Source organism: Bos javanicus, chromosome 3 (assembly GCF_032452875.1).
Source record: "Bos javanicus breed banteng chromosome 3, ARS-OSU_banteng_1.0, whole genome shotgun sequence".
Classification (NCBI taxonomy): domain Eukaryota; kingdom Metazoa; phylum Chordata; class Mammalia; order Artiodactyla; family Bovidae; genus Bos; species Bos javanicus.
In genome coordinates, this window is record NC_083870.1 from 94,361,124 (window position 1) to 94,379,957 (window position 18,834).

The following is an 18,834-nucleotide window of genomic DNA, read 5'->3' on the forward strand; positions in this document are numbered from 1 at the left end:
AACCAAATGTTATGCATGAATAGTTACTGGATCAAGGAAATATACATATAAAATACACAGCAAAAAAATGACATTTAAGGGATAATCAGGGGAATTTGGACTATACATTAGTGATACAATGAATAAATAATTTTCCTGGATGTGATAAGTATTTAAATTTTGTAGGAGAATGTCTTTACTCTTAGGAGACACCTACTGTATCTATTTGGGGAAGTTGCGTTATTTGCAACTAACTTTCAAATAATTCAGGAAAAAAATATGTGAATGTCAGTGTGAGTGAGTGGCAAGGGTGAGGGGGAGAGGAGAAAAGTGCTCAAGAAAGAGGCAAAACGGTAGAAATTAATGAACCTGGTGATGGATATTTCTGTACTGTTCTTTCATTGTATATTCTTCATTATACTATTCCTTCAACTTTTCTACAGGCTTGAAATTTTTCAAAAGAAAAGGAAAAAAAGTGTACTGAGCTTGTGGTGGAAAACATTCCTTTCTACTTAGAGTACAGAAATTCTAGATAAAACACATTATTTTTAAAGAGTTCATACAGTGAAATTCAAAACCAAGAAAGAAATATGCCATTAACAAATAAGCGATCAAGCCACAGCAATGAGTGAGAACTGAAGGGTAGCAGTCACGGAGGTTACAAAACTAGACATCAACCTTCAGACCCAGGATCTGAAAGCTAGAAAGTACGATGGGAACCATTGGCTGTAAACTTCTAGAGGTTTCTGCATTACAGAGGGCCAGACTGGGCTCTCTGCATAAAGCCAGGAGCTGAAGGAAAAACTGCCCCAAGTGGCCCCAAGACTCAGCAATGGTGCCCGATGGAAAAAAGTGCCAATAAAATCAACCTTCAGAAATTAGAATTCGTAGCCTGCCCCTCCCTCAGGATTGATAATGATACTAAGTTTTCCCATTCATGAACATAACATGGTTTATCTCTATCCTTGCTCAGCTCTTCTCTTCCTGTGACTTGTAATAATGTTTTTAATTTTAAGAAGTCATTAAATATGTGACAGTGGAGAGAGAAGAATTCACATGACAATAAAGGAGAAGCACAAGGGAGATATCTGTGGTGACAGAATCATGCTGTATCTTTAATTGCAATGGTGGTTACACAAATCTGCCTGTGATAAACGGGAGAGAACTATATACATTCATGAATATGCACACAGCAGCACTTTTCATAAGAGCAAAAGGGTAGAAACAACCAAAATATCTATCAACCGATGAATGGACAAATAAAATACTAATTTCCTGGATTTTATATTTTCTCTAGTTGCCTAAGATGTAACAAATGAAAAAAACTGTAAATGAAGGATACATAAAAACTATATTATTTTTGCAATGTCCTGTGGATTTATAGTTACTTTAAAATAAAAGATTGAAAAAATAAAAATAAAAGGGAAAAATTATTAACAGTTCAATAAATAGGGAGCAGATGAAGAGGGCATCTGTGTATGGGGGGAGTCAGAGCCCAAGATGGCAAGCAGGGGTGGCCCAGCATAATGTGTCACAGCCCCAAGAAGGAAGGAAACTGCCTGTGCAGCACAGCCCAGAGTGGGTTGTTAAGAGTCCCAGAGAGGTGAGGAAGGCATCCACATGAAGGGGATGGTCTGGCAGAGAGACAGCATAGTGGGTAAGATGGCTTCACATGCAGGAAGGGTGAGGAGGAGATATAAGAGGGCAGTCCAGGGTGGCAGGTCACAGCCTGAGCAGAACTGGAAGGACCAAGGGAGAAGACAGTGATAGGGCACAGATTACATGCAGAGGGATGCATCGGATAAGCGATGACATAAAGGGTAATAGGAAGAAGGTTTCTCACTGGTGGAGAAGGGGTTAAAACAGGGGAAAACTGAGAACTAGAAAGAACACTGCAATGTACATGTGGAAAAAGAGAAAAATACAAAGAACCCTGCAGTGTTGGTTTGGAATCCGAGTTGTCAGTTTGAGCTCATGGATTTCAATAAGCATACTTATAGTAGTAAGTAAACACAGTTTTTGTATTCAATAAACATATTTCTGGCAATAAACACAGATCTAAGTGTGTGTGTGTGTACACATATATTCAAAGAACCTTGAAGCAGAAGATCCCCACCTCCACTCCATGTAGCAATGAGCATACCTAGCACCAGATTTGATTTATAAATATTGTTATTCACTAAAAGAAGCAAGGGCTCCACAGGAAAATGTCTGATTCTAAAGCTAAAGTAGAAAAAATATAAGAACTTTGATGAGGATGGAGAGAAACATAAACCCTCACACACAGCTGGGAAGAAAGTAAAATGGTGTGGCAACTTTGGAAAACAGTTTGGCAGTTCCTCAAAAAGTAAAAAAGAATTAACCACATGGCATAGCTATTCCACTCCTAGGCTTATTTCCAAGAGAAATGAAAACATCAGTTCAGTTCAGTCGCTCAGTCATGTCCAACTCTTTGTGACCCCACGAATCGCAGCACCCCAGGCCTCCCTGTCCATCACCAACTCCCGGAGTTCACTCAGACTCATGTCCATCGAGTCGGTGATGCCATCCAGCCATCTCATCCTCTGTTGTCCCCTTCTCCTCCTGCCCCCAATACCTCCCAGCATCAGTCTTTTCCAATGAGTCAACTCTTCATATGAGGTGGCCAAAGTATTGGAGTTCCAGCTTTAGCATCAGTCCTTCCAATGAACACTCAGGACTGATCTCCTTTAGAATGGACTGGTTGGATCTCCTTGCAGTCCAAGGGACTCTCAAGAGTCTTCTCCAGCACCACAGTTCAAAAGCATCAATTCTTCGGTGCTCAGCTTTCTTCACAGTCCAACTCTCACATCCATACATGACCACTGGAAAAACCATAGCCTTGACTAGACGGACCTTTGTTGGCAAAGTAACGTCTCTGCTTTTCAATATGCTACCTAGGTTGGTCATAACTTTCCTTCCAAGGAGTAAGTGTCTTAATTTCCTGGCTGCAATCACCATCTGCAGTGATTTTGGAGCCCAAAAAAATAAAGTCTGACACTGTTTCCACTGTTTCCCCATCTATTTCCCATGAAGTGATGGGACCGGATGCCATGATCTTAGTTTTCTGAATGTTGAGCTTTAAGCCCACTTTTTCACTCTCCTCTTTCACTTTCATCAAGAGGCTCTTTAGTTCCTCTTCACTTTCTGCCATAGGGGTGGTGTCATCTGCATATCTGAGGTTATTGATATTTCTCCTGGCAATCTTGATTCCAGCTTGTGTTTCTTTCAGTCCAGCGTTTCTCATGATGTACTCTGCATATGAGTTAAATAAGCAGGGTGACAATATACAGCCTTGACGTACTTCCTTTCCTATTTGGAACCAGTCTGTTGTTCCATGTCCAGTTCTAACTGTTGCTTCCTGACCTGCATACAGATTTCTCAAGAGGCAGGTCAGGTGGTCTGGTATTCCCATCACTTTCAGAACTTTCCACAGTTCATTGTGATCCACACAGTCAAAAGCTTTGGCATGCATTCACACAAAAACTTATCTGTGAATGCTCAGAACAACATTATTCATAACACCAAGAGTTGAATATGATCCAAAGATCTATTAATTGATAAATGGATAAATAAAACATGGTATGATATATTAACCGAATATAATAGTGTATGATAATTTAAATGGATAAAGTATTGCTATATGCTATAACATAGATGAAACTTGAAAATATCATGGTAACTGAAAGAAGCAGACACAAAAACCTACAGATTACATGATTCCATTTATATGAAATGTCCAAAATAGGCACAGAAACAAAAAGTAAATTAGTGGGTTGCCAGCAGCTGGGAGGCATTGGAGGGAAATGGGAGTAACTGCTAACAGATACAAGATTTCTTTTTGGAGTGATGAAAATGTTCTGGAATTAGATAGTGGTGATGACTCCAAGACTCTGCAAATATATAGAAACCACTGAACTATATATTTTAAAAGGGTGAATTTATGGTATGGTATGTGAATTACATTTCAATTAAACAAAAAAGAAAAAAGAAGTGTCCAAAAATGATGGGGACATATCAAAGGACACAGAAATCAGCTTGAAGGAGATTTCACTGACCTAACCAGAGACATTCTAAACATCAATGTAAACAACGGTAGCAACAGATTATAACCATTGGATAAAAAAAGAAAGCCATGAGTCTTTACAACATAAATGAATGAATTCCAAATGTAATGAGGAATGGGGTGTTTATATAGTTTCAAAATTCCTCTCCACAAAAATACTAATTACAAAAAAAAAGGAGTCACTTCTGAAGCAAATCTTGGCAGATGTCACCTTTCATGAGTGATCAGAGTGAATGAACATCATCAGTAATGGGACAAACAAACTTCATGCTCCCTGACAGATCGCAATAAAAAGGACACAGCAATGTCCTGACTAGGGGAGGCTGGGAGAGGATTTGGGGGGTGGGGTAGGGTGACATGAGGTATATGGGAGCTCCCTGTACTTTGCTCAATTTTTCTCTGAACCTAAAACTGCTCTTAAAAAAATAAAGTTTACTGAAGAGAGATCAAGGTAGTGAAGCAGGAGAACAGTGGAATTCACCTCCCTCCAAAAACACATCAAAAATACATCTCCATGTGGAATCACCTCATTGAACACTAACTGGAGACTGGCAGAAAGACTCTTCTACAACCAAGGCTATAGGAAACATCCACGTGGAATCAGGTAGGAAAGGAACAAAAGTGATCAGGTCGGGGACTGTGTGCTTGGGAGGGGACTCAGAAGAGGAAGGGGATTTCACGGGTGGAGAACCTCCCTGGGGAGTGAGCTACTGAAGGCACATACTGGGAGCCACAGCCCAGGGGTTCGATGCCAGGAAGACAAGTCCCCTTGGCTGGTGGAAGGGCTGGTGGTACTAACAGAAGGGCTGTGGGAAGCACACGGGGAGCACACATACTCTTGCTTACTCCCAAAACAGGGTGGGGAGGCCAGACTGAAACTGCATGAAACACTGGCTGGTTTCCCAACTAAATGAAACATGTGATCCCAAACTCAGTACTCTTGACCAAAAAGGACATTATTTGCACATCTGGCAAAACGAGAAAGGTCTGACAACTGGATGGTGGTAATGCATCAAAGTTCATTCCCTAATTTGATGGCTGTGTTGTAGTTATGTACAAAATACTTTTTTGAAAGGAACAGTTTCAAACATGGCAGGGGATGCAGGCAGCAACTTACTCTCAAATGGTTCAAAGAAAAAAATTCTCTGTACTATACTTGCAAATTTTCTATAAACCTGAGATAGTTTTTTGTTTTTGTTTTTTTTTAGTTTAAATGCCCTAAAACTATTATATTTTAAATTTCCAGGGTACTTTCTTTTTCTGATGCTTTTTATGACATCTTGATCTTACTTCATGGATATAATTCTTTTCTTACTTCTTTAATGTAATTACCTACAATTTGGTCTGACCTTTTTTCTTTTTCCTAAACCTTCTGTTTCCAATACTATTTCCTCTAAAGTTCCTGTTTTGTGTTTTGATCTCTGTCTTTCACATTGGATGCTTTCCTTAAAATGCCTCACATTGAACAAATGAAGTACCAAAAGCCAATTGGAAGCTCTGCATGTGTGGCTTCTCAGCTGGAAGGCTTCCACTGCATGGTGACTGGGGGAGAACAAAGCTATTTCATTGGGAGACCTCCAAATGTCAGTATAACTAGGTCTTTTCTTTGGACTCCTGAGAAGAGTCATATAATCTCCTATAAGGGGGTATAAAGATGTAATACCAGGTAGTCACTGTCTGAAAGAAGAAAAGAAGATGGGAAGGGTCTCTCTTTAATATATAGGATTTCCCTTTATCCTCCTGCTTTTACTTTGGATCTTCATCCTTTGGTCTCTCTTATGTCTCACGTCCCCAAGTCTTAACCCTCTTTAGTTTCATTTTCCAAGGAAAACCTGCGATCTTGGAGCAGACTTTTCATTGTATACGATGGACCTTTCAGAGAGTTCAAATCTTATCTCCCTTTATGTCCACCTCTTATTCAAAATGAAAGTCACTAAATATCACATATGTACAAATAATTGTTGAACAACATGGGTTTGAACCATGTGGGTCTATCTATATATGGATTCTTTGAATAGTAAATATTATAGTAATACATGATCCACTGTTGGTAGAATCCACGGATGCGGAACCTCAGATATGGAAGAATTACGTATATAGGAGGGAGGGCGGTATGGGCCAGGCTACCCTCCCTGGCTTCTGCTGTCTGGTTAGACTCCAGCCGGAGCCATTTCTAACTGCTTTTGGGTCATAGTCTTCTCTGGAGAACCTGAATTGCCTCAGATAACAATTCTCCAAGTTTCCACTTGGTATTCTCCAAACTGTCTGTTTACCAGGATTTAGAGGGGTCCATGGAGAACGCAATGGCACCCCACTCCAGTACTCTTGCCTGGAAAATCCCATGGACAGAGGAGCCTGGTAGGCTGCAGTCCATGGGGTCTCGAAGAGTCGGACACGACTGAGCGACTTCACTTTCACTTTTCACTTTCCTGCACTGGAGAAGGAAATGGCAACCCACTCCAGTGTTCTTGCCTGGAGAGTCCCAGGGATGGGGGAGCCTGGTGGCTGCCGTCTATGGGGTCACACAGAGTCAGACACGACTGAAGTGACTTAGCAGCAGCAGCAGCAGCAGCAAGGAGCGGTGGCTGTGTGGGCGCAGGAGGGCCAAGAGGAGGTGGCTGTGAGGAGACACCCCTCCTCCAAGATAAGGAGCGGCGGCCGTCCTTTGCTGGAGCAGCCCTGAAGAGATACCCCATGTCCAAGGTAAGAGAAACCCAAGTAAGACGGTAGGTGCTGCAAGAGGCCATCAGAGGGCAGACACACTGAAACCATAATCACAGAAAACTAGTCAATCTAATCACACTAGGACCACAGCCTTGTCTAACTCAATGAAACTAAGCCATGCCCTTTGGGGCCACCCAAGACGGGCAGGTCATGGTGGAAAGGTCTGACAGAATGTGGTCCACTGGAGAAGGGAATGGCAAATCACTTCAGTATTCTTGCCTTGAGAACTCCAAGAACAGTATGAAAAGGCAAAATGATAGAATACTGAAAGAGGAACTCCCCAGGTCAGTAGGTGCCCAATATGCTACTGGAGATCAGTGGAGAAATAACTTCAGAAAGAATGAAGGGATGGAGCCAAAGCAAAAACAATACCCAGCTGTGGATGTGACTGGTGATAGAAGCAAGGTCTGATGCTGTAAACAGCAATATTGCATACGAACCTGGAATGTTAGGTCCATGAATCAAGGCAAATTGGAAGTAGTCAAACAGGAGATGGCAAGAGTGAACATCTAGGAATCAGTGCACTAAAATGGACTGGAATGGGTGAATTTAACTCAGATGACCATTATATCTACTACTGTGGGCAGGAATCCCTTAGAAGAAATGGAGTAGCCATCATGGTCAACAAAAGAGTTAGAAATGCAGTACTTGGATGCAATCTCAAAAATGACAGAAATGATCTCTGTTCGTTTCCAAGGCAAACCATTCAATATCACACTAATCCAAGTCTATGCCCCAACCAGTAATGCTGAAGAAGCTGAAGCTGAACGGTTCTATGAAGATCTCTAAGACCTTTTAGAACTAACACCCAAAAAACATATCCTTTTCATTATAGGGGACTGGAATGCAAAAGTGGGAAGTCAAGAAACACCTGGAGTAACAGGCACATTTAGCCATGGAATACTGAATGAAGCAGGGCAAAGACTAATAGAGTTTTGTTTGCCAGGAGAACACAATGGTCATAACAAACACCCTCTTCCAACAACACAAGAGAAGACTCTACACGTGAACATCACCAGATGGTCAACACCGAAATCAGATTGATTATATTCTTTGCAGCCAAAGATGGAGAAGCTCTATACAGTCAGCAAAAACAAGACCAGGAGCTGACTGTGGCTCAGATCATGAACTCCTTATTGCCAAATTCAGACTGAAATTGAAGAAAGTAGGGAAAACCACTAGACCATTCAGGTATGACCTAAATCAAATTCCTTATGATTATACAGTGGAAGTGAGAAATAGATTTAAGGGACTAGATCTGATAGACAGAGTGCCTGATGAACTATGGAAGGAGGTTCGCGACATTGTACAGGAGACAGGGATCAAGACCATCTCCATGGAAAAGAAATGCAAAAAAGAAAAATGGCTGTTGGGGGAGGCCTTACAAATAGTTGTGAAAAGAAGAGAAGTGAAAAGCAAAGGAGAAAAGGAAAGATATAAGCATCTGAATGCAAAGTTCCAAAGAAAAGCAAGGAGAGATAAGAAAGCCTTCCTCAGTGATCAATGCAAAGAAATAGAAGAAAACAACAGAATGGGAAAGACTAGAGATCTCTTCAAGAAAATTAGAGATACCAAGGGAACATTTCATGCAAAGATGGGCTCGATAAAGGACAGGAATGGTATGGACCTAACAGAAGCAGAAGATATTAAGAAGAGATTGCAAGAATACACAGAAGAACTGTACAAAAAAGATCTTCATGACCAAGATAATCACGATGGTGTGATGACTCATCTAGAGCCAGACATCCTGGAATGTGAAGTCAAGTGGGCCTTAGAAAGCATCACTACGAACAAAGCTAGTGGAGGTGATGGAATTCCAGTGGAGCTATTTCAAATCCTGAAAGATGATGCTGTGAAAGTGCTGCACTCAATATGCCAGCACATTTGGAAAACTCAGCAGTGGCCACAGGACTGGAAAAGGTCAGTTTTCATTCCAATCCCAAAGAAAGGCAATGCCAAAGAATGCTCAAACTACCACACAATTGCACTCATTTCACACGCTAGTAAAGTAATGCTCAAAATTCTCCAAGCCAGACTTCAGCAATACATGAACTGTGAACTTCCTGATGTTCAAGCTGGTTTTAGAAAAGGCAGATGAACCAGAGATCTAATTGCCAACATCCGCTGGATCATCGAAAAAGCAAGAGAGTTACAGAAAAACATCTATTTCTGTTTTATTGACTATGCAAAAGCCTTTGACTGTGTGGATCACAATAAACTGTGGAAAGTTCTGAAAGAGATGGGAATACCAGACCACCAGACATGCCTCTTGAGAAACTTATATCCAGGTCAGGAAGCAACAGTTAGAACTGAACATGGAACAACAGACTGGTTTCAAATAGGAAAAGGAGTACATCAAGGCTATATATTGTCACTCTGCTTATTTAACTTATATGCAGAGTACATCATGAGAAACGCTGGACTGGAAGAAGCACGAGGTGGAATCAAGATTGCTGGGAGAAAGATCAATAACCTCAGATATGTAGATGACCCCACCCTTACAGCAGAAAGTGAAGAGGAACTAAAGAGCCTCTTGATGAAAGTGAAAGAAGAGAGTGAAAAAGTGGGCTTAAAGCTCAACATTCAGAAAACTAAGATCACGGCATCTGGTCCCATCACTTCCTGGCAAATAGATGGCGAAACAGTGGAAACAGTGTCAGACTTTATTTTGGGGGGCTCCAAAATCACTGCAGATGATGACTGCAGACAGGAAATTAAGACACTTACTCCTTGGAAGGAAAGTTATGACCAACCTAGATAGCATATTCAAAAGCAGAGACATTACTTTGCCAACAAAGGTCCGTCTAGTCAAGGCTATGGTTTTTCCAGTGGTCATGTATGGATGTGAGAGTTGGACTGTGAAGAAAGCTGAGTGCTGAAGAATTGATGCTTTTCAACTGTGGTGCTGGAGAAGACTCTTGAGAGTCCCTTGGACTGCAAGGAGATCCAACCAGTCCATTCGAAAGGAGATCAGTCCTGGGTGTTCTTTGGAAGGACTGATGCTAAAGCTGAAACTCCAGTACTTTGGCCACCTCATGCGAAGAGTTGACTCATTGGAAAAGACTCTGATGTTGGGAGGGATTAGGGGCAGGAGGAGAAGGGGACGACAGAGAATGAGATGGCTGGATGGCATCACCGATTCCTTGGATATGAGTTTGAGTAAACTCTGGGAGATGGTGATGGACAGGGAGGCCTGGCGTGCTGCAATTCATGGGGTCGCAAAGAGTCGGACACAAGTGAGCGACTGAACTGAACTGAACTGAATGTATATAGAGTTGATTATAGGTTATATGCAGACTTTCCAATGCACGGACAGTCAGCACCCCCTCACCCACATGTTGTTTAAGGGTAATGGTACATCTCAAAGATGAATATGATTATTTAATTCAGTACAGTTTCTTCCTGAGGATCTCTTCTTTTTTATTCTATTGACCAGAGATCTTTTAGACACTGTCTTGAATCTCAGTCTTAAGGGTCTAACTTTTACAGCACTTATCTGATTGCTCTTCGGGTGTCTCCTTCACTGTTACTTCCTCTATGCTATATACTAATTACAATGAACATGTGTGCATTCATGCATAAAATATTCCTGAGCATCTACTATGTATCAGACACTGTTTTAATCATTAGGTTACAATGACAGTAAGACAATGTCCTTGACCTAACAGTACCCAATGTTTTATAGAAGATGGATAAGTAGACATAAAATATGAAATACTGTGATATATACTAATTGATATTAATATATGCACTGGGTACTATGGAGCCAAAGAAGATGGGAATCCAAATCAGACTAGAGCAGGGGTATATTATTTGGGGTAGGATGGGCTACTGTAAGAAATACTCCAATAATTTATTATTGCTGACTAATTATTATTTATTATTATTGATGGTCTTTGCAGTGGGTTGAAAACTTCCTAAAGAGGAGATGCCTGAAAAAGAAGATTTTGCCAGATGAAGGCAGACAGAAGCACTCTTCTCTCACACTCATGTGAGAAAGCTAGGGGACAAGAAATACCTAGCCAACTCCAAGTCCAGAAGTTTTGGTGAGGAAAGTACTACTGCTAGGTGCCTTAAGAACTCAGTCTGCCAGACCCATGCCTCTATCCTTGAAGCTTACATGGAAAATCAGAGCACTCAGCCAGAGCACACAACAGTCCAACAGTGAATGGCATAATCAGTCTCTGAAACCAATCTCACCCACATACCTTCCCTTCCCACCACCATGTTCTACGCATTAAATAATCATAAGACTTGAAAGAAAACAAAGATTCCTAGTCAGAAAAATGTCGATGATTAAGAAGTCTTGCTCTATCAGAATTAATAAAATACTTCCAATTTTCTGCTGGAAATGATTGCTCTTCAGAACTAGTCTAAACATACAAAATAAAAAAGTGTAATTAAATCTGTATTTCTGTTTCCTTATCCTAAAGTAAGATTTAACTATTTAACACTTGTGCGATTGACTAAGAAATATTCATAACATTAATCGGGTAGATATACCAATTAATTGGGTAGATTTTCTCTTAATAATATTGCTCAAGTCCATGCTCTTTGTCATGCTGAAATTACCTGTCTATGCCCAAGGTAGAAGTTGACTCTGAAAGGAAGAAGCCAAGCACTGGTAGAGAAATTAGCATTTTGATGTAATTCAATAGGAATTTTAAAACATCCTTTTTCCCTGGACTTAAGCCAAATCTTTTTTGTAAAAAAAGCAATATTCCTGATTTAATAAGAGACAGTTTCATAAATGAAGCAATTAGAATATATATTCATGAGCATTAGCTTCTATAAAGCTATTTGTTTTCTCAAGTTCAAGCTCTCAAGAGAAATAAGGTCACTGGATTTCTTACCTTTTTCCTTTACACACGTGGTAAGGAGCGGGCTTCTGTGTGTTCACTCATGGTGCTTGCTGTACTACCAGCCAGTCCTGCTGCTTCAGTGTGCTCTGTCTGATCCTAAAGAAAGAACACATTGCTCATTATACCTGCTAAAGCAATAAGCCCCATTTTTCTTCATATCAATCTATCATAGCTAGACAAATAAAAGCTATTGCAATTATATCTTCAGATTCAAAGACCTGGCCAGCATGGAATGCAGCAGCAGACACATTATATTGTCTAAAAAGGCTCAAAGTTAAATGTTTCAAAGAATAGTTAAGAATTTCCACACGCTTCTTATTTTCAATGAGTAATACAAAGTGAAAGATCAAAGGCAGGTACTTTCTATCCAATGACTATGGTAATTCATAAAAACACTATTTATTTATATTTCAACAGGCCTTCCACGAATCCAAAGCTAACAAAACTGCTGCTTCACAAGAAAGTCCTCTGTTAGTGATTTTTTTCCTGTATATACAGAATTTTTAAACTGAGATCAAAAGATTTCTGTTAAGATTTTTTAATGCCAAACAACTGTTTCTCCTCCAAATGGAGTCCCTTATGATTTCAGCCTCTCTCCGCTGCTTAGAAGCAACGGATTGGCAGTTGAAACTAATCAGAATAAAACTAAGTATCTCATATTATCTGTATAAAATATCTAACCTATGATCAAAACAGTTTCAAAATAGAAGAGTATCCTAGACATGACCTAGTAAACAGCACTTAATTTTAAAGTTATCTGGCAATAAAAGAAATTTTTCTGACATTATTTCAAATGTAATTCTACTATCTGATGTGAAAATGATGTGCTTACTAAAATGATAAGTATTCAAAAAGGCCAAAGCATAAGTCTTTGACTTTGTGGATCACAACAAACTGTGGAAAATTCTGAAAGAGATGGGAATACCAGACCACCTGACCTGCTTCCTGAGAAATCTATATTCAGGTCAAGAAGCAACAGTTAGAACAGACTGGTTCCAAATTGGGAAAGGAGTGCAGAAAGGCTGTATATTGTCACCCTGCTTATTTAACTTATATGCAGAGTACATCATGAGAAATGTTGGACTGGATGAAGCATAAGCTGGAATCAAGATTGCTAGGAGAAATATCAATAACCTCAGTACGCAGATGACAACACCACCCTGAAGGCAGAAAATGAAGAAGAACTAAAGAGCCTCTTGATGGAAGTGAAAGAGGAGAGTGAAAAGGTTGGCTTAAAACTCAACTTTCAGAAAACTAATATCATGGCATCCGGTCTGATCACTCCATGGCAAATAGATGGGAAAACATGGAAACAGTGAGAGATTTTACTTTTTTGGGCTCCAAAATCACTGCAGATGGTGACTGCAGCCATGAAATTAAAAGACGCTTGCTCCTTGGAAGGAAAGCTATGTCCAACCTGGACAGCATATTAAAAAGCAGAGACATCACTTTGCCAACAAAGATCCTAGCCAACAAAGTCTAGTCAGGGCTATGGTTTTTCCAATAGTCATGTATGGATGTGAGAGTTGGACTATTAAGAAAGCTGAGCGCTGAAGAATTGATGCTTTTGAATTGTGGTACTGGAGAAGACTCTTGGAGGAGTCCCTTGGACTGCAAGGAGATCCAACCAGTTCATCCTAAAGGAAACCAGTTCTAAATATTCATGGAAGGAATGATGCTGAAGCTGCAACTCCAATACTTTGGCCACCTAATGCAAAGAGTTGACTCATTGGAAAAGACCCTGATGCTGGGGAAGATTGAAGGCGGAAGGAAAAGGGGATGACGGAGGATGAGATGGTTGAATGGCACCACCGACTCGATAGACATATAAGTTTAAGTAAGCTCCAGGAGTTGGTGATAGACAGGGAAGCTTGGCATGCTGCGATTCGTGGGGTTGCAAAGAGTCGGACACGACTGAGCGACTGAACTGAACTGATTCTAAAAGGCCAGGAATTCAAGGTTCCAGAGAACAATTTTAAAAAGTGGAAAGAAAATCACTGATGAAAGATTTTCCTGTCTTGAGAACTTGGAAAAATATATACATGCTATATACTCTAAATGAGAAGAGCTACTGATGCTAAGAAACAACTTCCATCTATCAAATAAAGGATAAAATCATACCAGAAGTATGTAAGGGCTGTATAGGATAGAAGTTCCAAAGTCAAAATGAGAATGAGGCCAAAGTAATAATTTTAATAACTAGCTAAAATTAAAATATATATATATATATACCTAAATTCAAAGTCAAATTCTGAGTATGTGTGTCTATTTTAACGTGTGAGGCAAGTCCAATAATATGATGTAACTGTCTTAAATATCATAGGTTTTCCTTCCGGATCCCTCTGATCTTCTAGCCTCAGCTGGCAAAATCTCAAGCCTGGTTAAATTCAACCATCTACCTACTCTATACATTCTCCTAAGCAGTTTAAACAAGGCTAAAGGAAAACCCACATGAGATGGTGACACCTCTCAACTTCACATTTATAACTTCACACTACATTTTCCTTAGTTAGTCTACTTTCAACCCTATATCTCATCTTCACCTTTCTGATATGCCCCACATCCTTCAGTTGAAAGCTTTCACAATCCAATTCTACCAGAAGATAAACCTCTAGTCTCCTGCAGGACAAGAAGGAAAGTTACTTGACTACAAAAGATAAGGTGGAATACCTGCAAAATTAACCACTCGTAGCACAGACTTCCAACCAATCCTGTTTTCAACACCACACCTCACCTAAGACTTTAGAGATCCCTAAAGCCTCCACATCTATGGTGGTACTCACTTGCTTCTGATCACAGCTCCCTCTGCAGGTAATTTATAGTCTTTGTTTTAAATCCTTTCTTTACTTTTTCTCTTTTTTATAGCTTATTTTTACATTTATTTTATTATTTAATTTAGATAATTTTAAAAGCCTACTTTCCATTTATAGTTATTACAGAATATCAGCTATATTCTCCATGTTGTACAATACATCCTTGAGCCTATCTTACACTCAATAGTATGTATTAATACCTTCCACTTCGTGACCTCTACATTGCCCCATCTCTCTCCCCCTGGGAACCACAAGTTTATTCTGTGTTTCTTTTTTTGTTATATTTGCTAATTTGCTATATTTCTTAGATTCTACATATAAGTGGTAACCTATAGTATCTTTCTCCGACTTATTTCATTTAGCATAACATCCTCCAAGTCCATCCTTGTTGCTGTAAATGGCAATATTTCATTCTCTTTTATGGCTGAGAAGGCAATGGCACCCCACTCCAGTACTCTTGCCTGGAAAATCCCATGGACGGAGGAGCCTGGTAGGTTGCAGTCCATGGGGTCGCACACGACTGAAGTGACTTAGCAGCAGCAGTATTCCAATATACATCTATACCACATGTTCTTTATGCATTTATCTACTGATGTACACTTAGGTTGTTTTACATCTTGGTAATTATAAATAACACTGCTATGAACATTGAGATGCATGTATCTTTTTGAAATAGTGTTTTTGTCTTTTTCATATATATAACTTAAGAGTGGAACTGCTGAGTCATATGGAAATTCTATCTTTAGTTCTTTGAGAAAACTCCATACTGTTTTCACAGTGGCTGTACCAATTAACATTCCCACCAACAGTGTAGAAGGGTTCCTTCTCCTCCACACCCTCCCCAACACATATTATTTGTGTCTTTTCAATAACAGTCATTCTGACAAACCTATGATTTTTGAGAGTTACATAATATCATTGGACTTGCATCACAGTAAAAAGACACGCATACTCAGAATGTGTCCTGATATCACATTATGGTTTTTATTTGCATTTCCTGATGATTAATGATGTTGAGCATCTTTTCATGTGCCTGTTGGCCATCTGTATTTCCACTTTGGCTATTTAATTCTTCTGCCCATTTTTAAAACAGGTTGCCTTTATGATGTTAAATTTTATGAGCTGTTTATACTTTCGCCCATTCAGTAGGTTGTCTTTTCATTTTGTTGATGGTTTCCCTTGCTGTGCAAAAGCTTTTAATCTTAATTAGATCCTATTTACTTACTTTTGTTTCCTTTACTTTAGGAGATGAATCCAAAAAAATACTGTTGCAATTTATGTCAAAGAATGTTCTGCCTATGCTTTCCTCTAGAAATTTAATAACATCCAGCCTTGCATTTAAGTCATTAATCTATTTTAAGTTTATTTTTGTATATGATATTAAAGAATGTTCTAATTTCATTCTTCTACATGTAGCTGTCCAATATTCCCAGCATCATTTACTGAAGAGACTGTCTTCTCCACTGTATATTCTCGCCTCCTTTGACCATATGTGCATGGGTTTATTTCTGGGCTTTCCATCTTGTTTCATTGATCTATAAGTCTGTTTTTGTGCCAGTTCCTATTGTTTTGGTTACCATAGCTTTGTAGTATAGTCTGAAGTCAGGGAGACTGATTCCACTGGCTCCATTCGTCTTTCTCAAGATTGTTTTGGCTAGTTAGGTTCTTTTGTGTTTCCATACAATTTTTAAAATTATTTGTTTTAGTTCTGTGAAAAACACCATCAGTATTTTGATACGGATTGCATTGTAACTATAGATTGCCTTGGGTGGTATGATCATTTTAACAATATCAGTCATTCCAATTCCAGAATACAATATATGTTTCCATCTCTTTATGTTGTCTTCAATTTCTTTCACCAATATCTCACAGTTTTCCAAGTTCAGGTCTTCTGCCTCCTCAAGGAGGTTTATACCTAGGTATTTTATTCTCTTTGATACAATGCTGAAAGTGAAAGTCGCTCAGTCATGTCTGACTCTTTGCAAGCCCATGGACTATACAGTCCATGGAATTCTCCAGGCCAGAATACTGGAGTGGGTAGTGTTTTCCTTCTCCAGGGGATCTCCCCAACCCAAGGATTGAACCCAGGTCTCCCACATTGCAGGCAGACTCTTTACCAACTGAGTTACAAGGGAAGCCCAAGAATACTGGAGTGGGTATGGGATCATTTCCTGAATTTTTCTTTCTGCTATTTCGTTGTTAGTGTACAGAAATGCAACAGATTTCTATGTATTAATTTTATATCTTACAACTTTACTGAATTCGTTGATAAACTCTAGTAATTTTCTGGTGGTGTTTTTTAGGATATTCTGTGTATAGTATTATGTCACTTGAAAACAGTGACAGTTTCACTTCTTCCTTTCCACTTTCTATTCCTTTTCTTTTTCTTCTGACTGCTATGGGTAGGACTTCAAACTATGTTGGATAAGAATGGTGAGACTGGGCATCCTCAGTTTCAAATGTTCCTGATCTTAGAGGAAATGGTTTCAGCTTTTTACCATTAAGTATAATGTTAACTGTGGATTTGTCAGATATGGCCTGATTCATGTTGAGATATGTTCCTCAATGCCTGTTTTTGGAGAGCTGTTTTTTTTTTTTTTAACATAAATGAATGCTGGATTTCATCTGAAGCTTTTTCTGCATCTATTGAGATGAGCATAAGCTTTTTACTCTTCAGTTTAATGTGGTGTATTACACTGACTGATCTGCAAATATGGAAAAATCCCTACGTCATTGGGATAAATCCCACTTGACCATGGTATATTATCATTCTAATGCATTATTGGATTTTAGTTTGCCAGTATTTTGTTGAGGATTTTTGCAGTTATGTTCACCATAGTGGTATTGGTCTGTAATTTTCCTTTTTTATGATATCCTTGTCTGGTTTTGGTACTAGGGTGATGGTGGTCTTATAGAATGAGTTTGCAAGTGTTCGTTCCTCTGCAATTTTCTGGAACAATTTCAGAAGGACAGGTATTAGCTTTTCTCTAAATGTTTGATAGAATTCATCTGTGAAGCCATCTTGTCCTGTACTTTCGTTTGTTGGGAGTTTTTACATCACAGTTTCAATTTCAGGACTTGTGACTAGTCTGTTCATATTTTCTAGTTCTTTTTGGTTCAGTATTGGGAGATGGTATCTTCCTACGAATTTGTCCATTTCTTTCAGGTTGCCCATTTTATTGGCATATAGATACTTATAATAGTCTCTTATGATCCTTTGTATTTTTTTGTGTGTCTGCTGTGGCTTCTCCTTTTTAATTTCTAATTTTATTGATTTGAGCTCTTTCCCTTTTTTTCTTGATGAAGTCTAGCTAAAGCTTTATCAATTTTGTTTATCTTTTCAAAGAACCAACTTTTACTTTCCTTGATCTTTTCTGTTTTCTTCATTTCTATTTCATTTACTTCTGCTCTGAACTTTATTTTCTTTCCCTTTACTAACTTTGGTTTTGTTTGTTCTTTCTATAGTTTCTTTAGATGTATGGTTAGGTTGCTTATTTGATTATACATATCAATTAGCTTAAATGTAAATGGATTAAATGCACCAACCTAAAGACACAGACTGGCTGGGCAGATGAAAACATGTGCATGTATGCACTTCTACTTATCACATCACACTGCTTGACCCTCCTCCCAAATTGTATGTAATTATTTTATACTGTTAGGTTAATCATGTTCCCATTATGGCTTGCAACTGTAATTATCTTCTATTTCTTGTCTGGTTATTGACTGTGAAAACTGATAAACATCTTTATTATTGTGGGAAAAAAAATACCATGCATTTGTATTCTCTTCCCTTCACAATTACTGTATTTGATATCCACAACGGCTTATTGTGGATACAGATGATTTTACCACGTTTGTCGTTTAACCTCCCTACTAGTTTCGTGTGTGTATGATACACTATTTTTACTGTATGTCTGCCTTTGACGGTGAGTCTTTTCTTTTCTTTTTTTTTTTTTTGAGTCTTTTCATTTCATAACTGTCTTGTTTCTAGTTGTGGCCTTTTCTTTTTTGCCTAGAGAAGTTGTTTTAACATTTGTTGCAAAGCTGGTTTGGTGGTGCTGAACTCTTTTAACTTTTTCTTGTCCATAAAGCTTTTGATCTCTGCCGGTAAGGTATTATTATTGATTTTAAGCTTTTCCCTTTCATCACTTTGAATATATCCTGTCACTCCCTTCTAGCCTACAGTTTCTGCTGAAACTGATAGCCTTATTAGGAGTTTCCTTGTATGTTACTTTTTGCTTTTCCCTTGCTGCTTTTAATATTCTCTCTTTATTTTTTGTCATTTTAATACAATATGTCTTGGTGTGTTCCTCTTTGGATTCACCGAATATGAGATTCTATATATACTTATGTGACTGTTTTCTTTCCC

At 38.9% G+C, this 18,834-nt stretch overlaps 1 protein-coding gene across 4 annotated transcripts in view; it reads right to left on the bottom strand.

The window, feature by feature from the left end:
* ZFYVE9 (zinc finger FYVE-type containing 9) overlaps nucleotides 1-11,729 on the bottom strand; it is a 117,046-nt gene extending 105,317 nt beyond the window's left edge. For all 4 annotated transcript variants that reach the window (XM_061411971.1, XM_061411970.1, XM_061411969.1 and 1 more), the window contains exon 1: nucleotides 11,641-11,729. The gene's annotated coding sequence lies outside the window, so the exon portion shown is untranslated. The remainder of the gene's footprint in view (nucleotides 1-11,640) is intronic.
* Nucleotides 11,730-18,834: the final 7,105 nt, after the last annotated feature.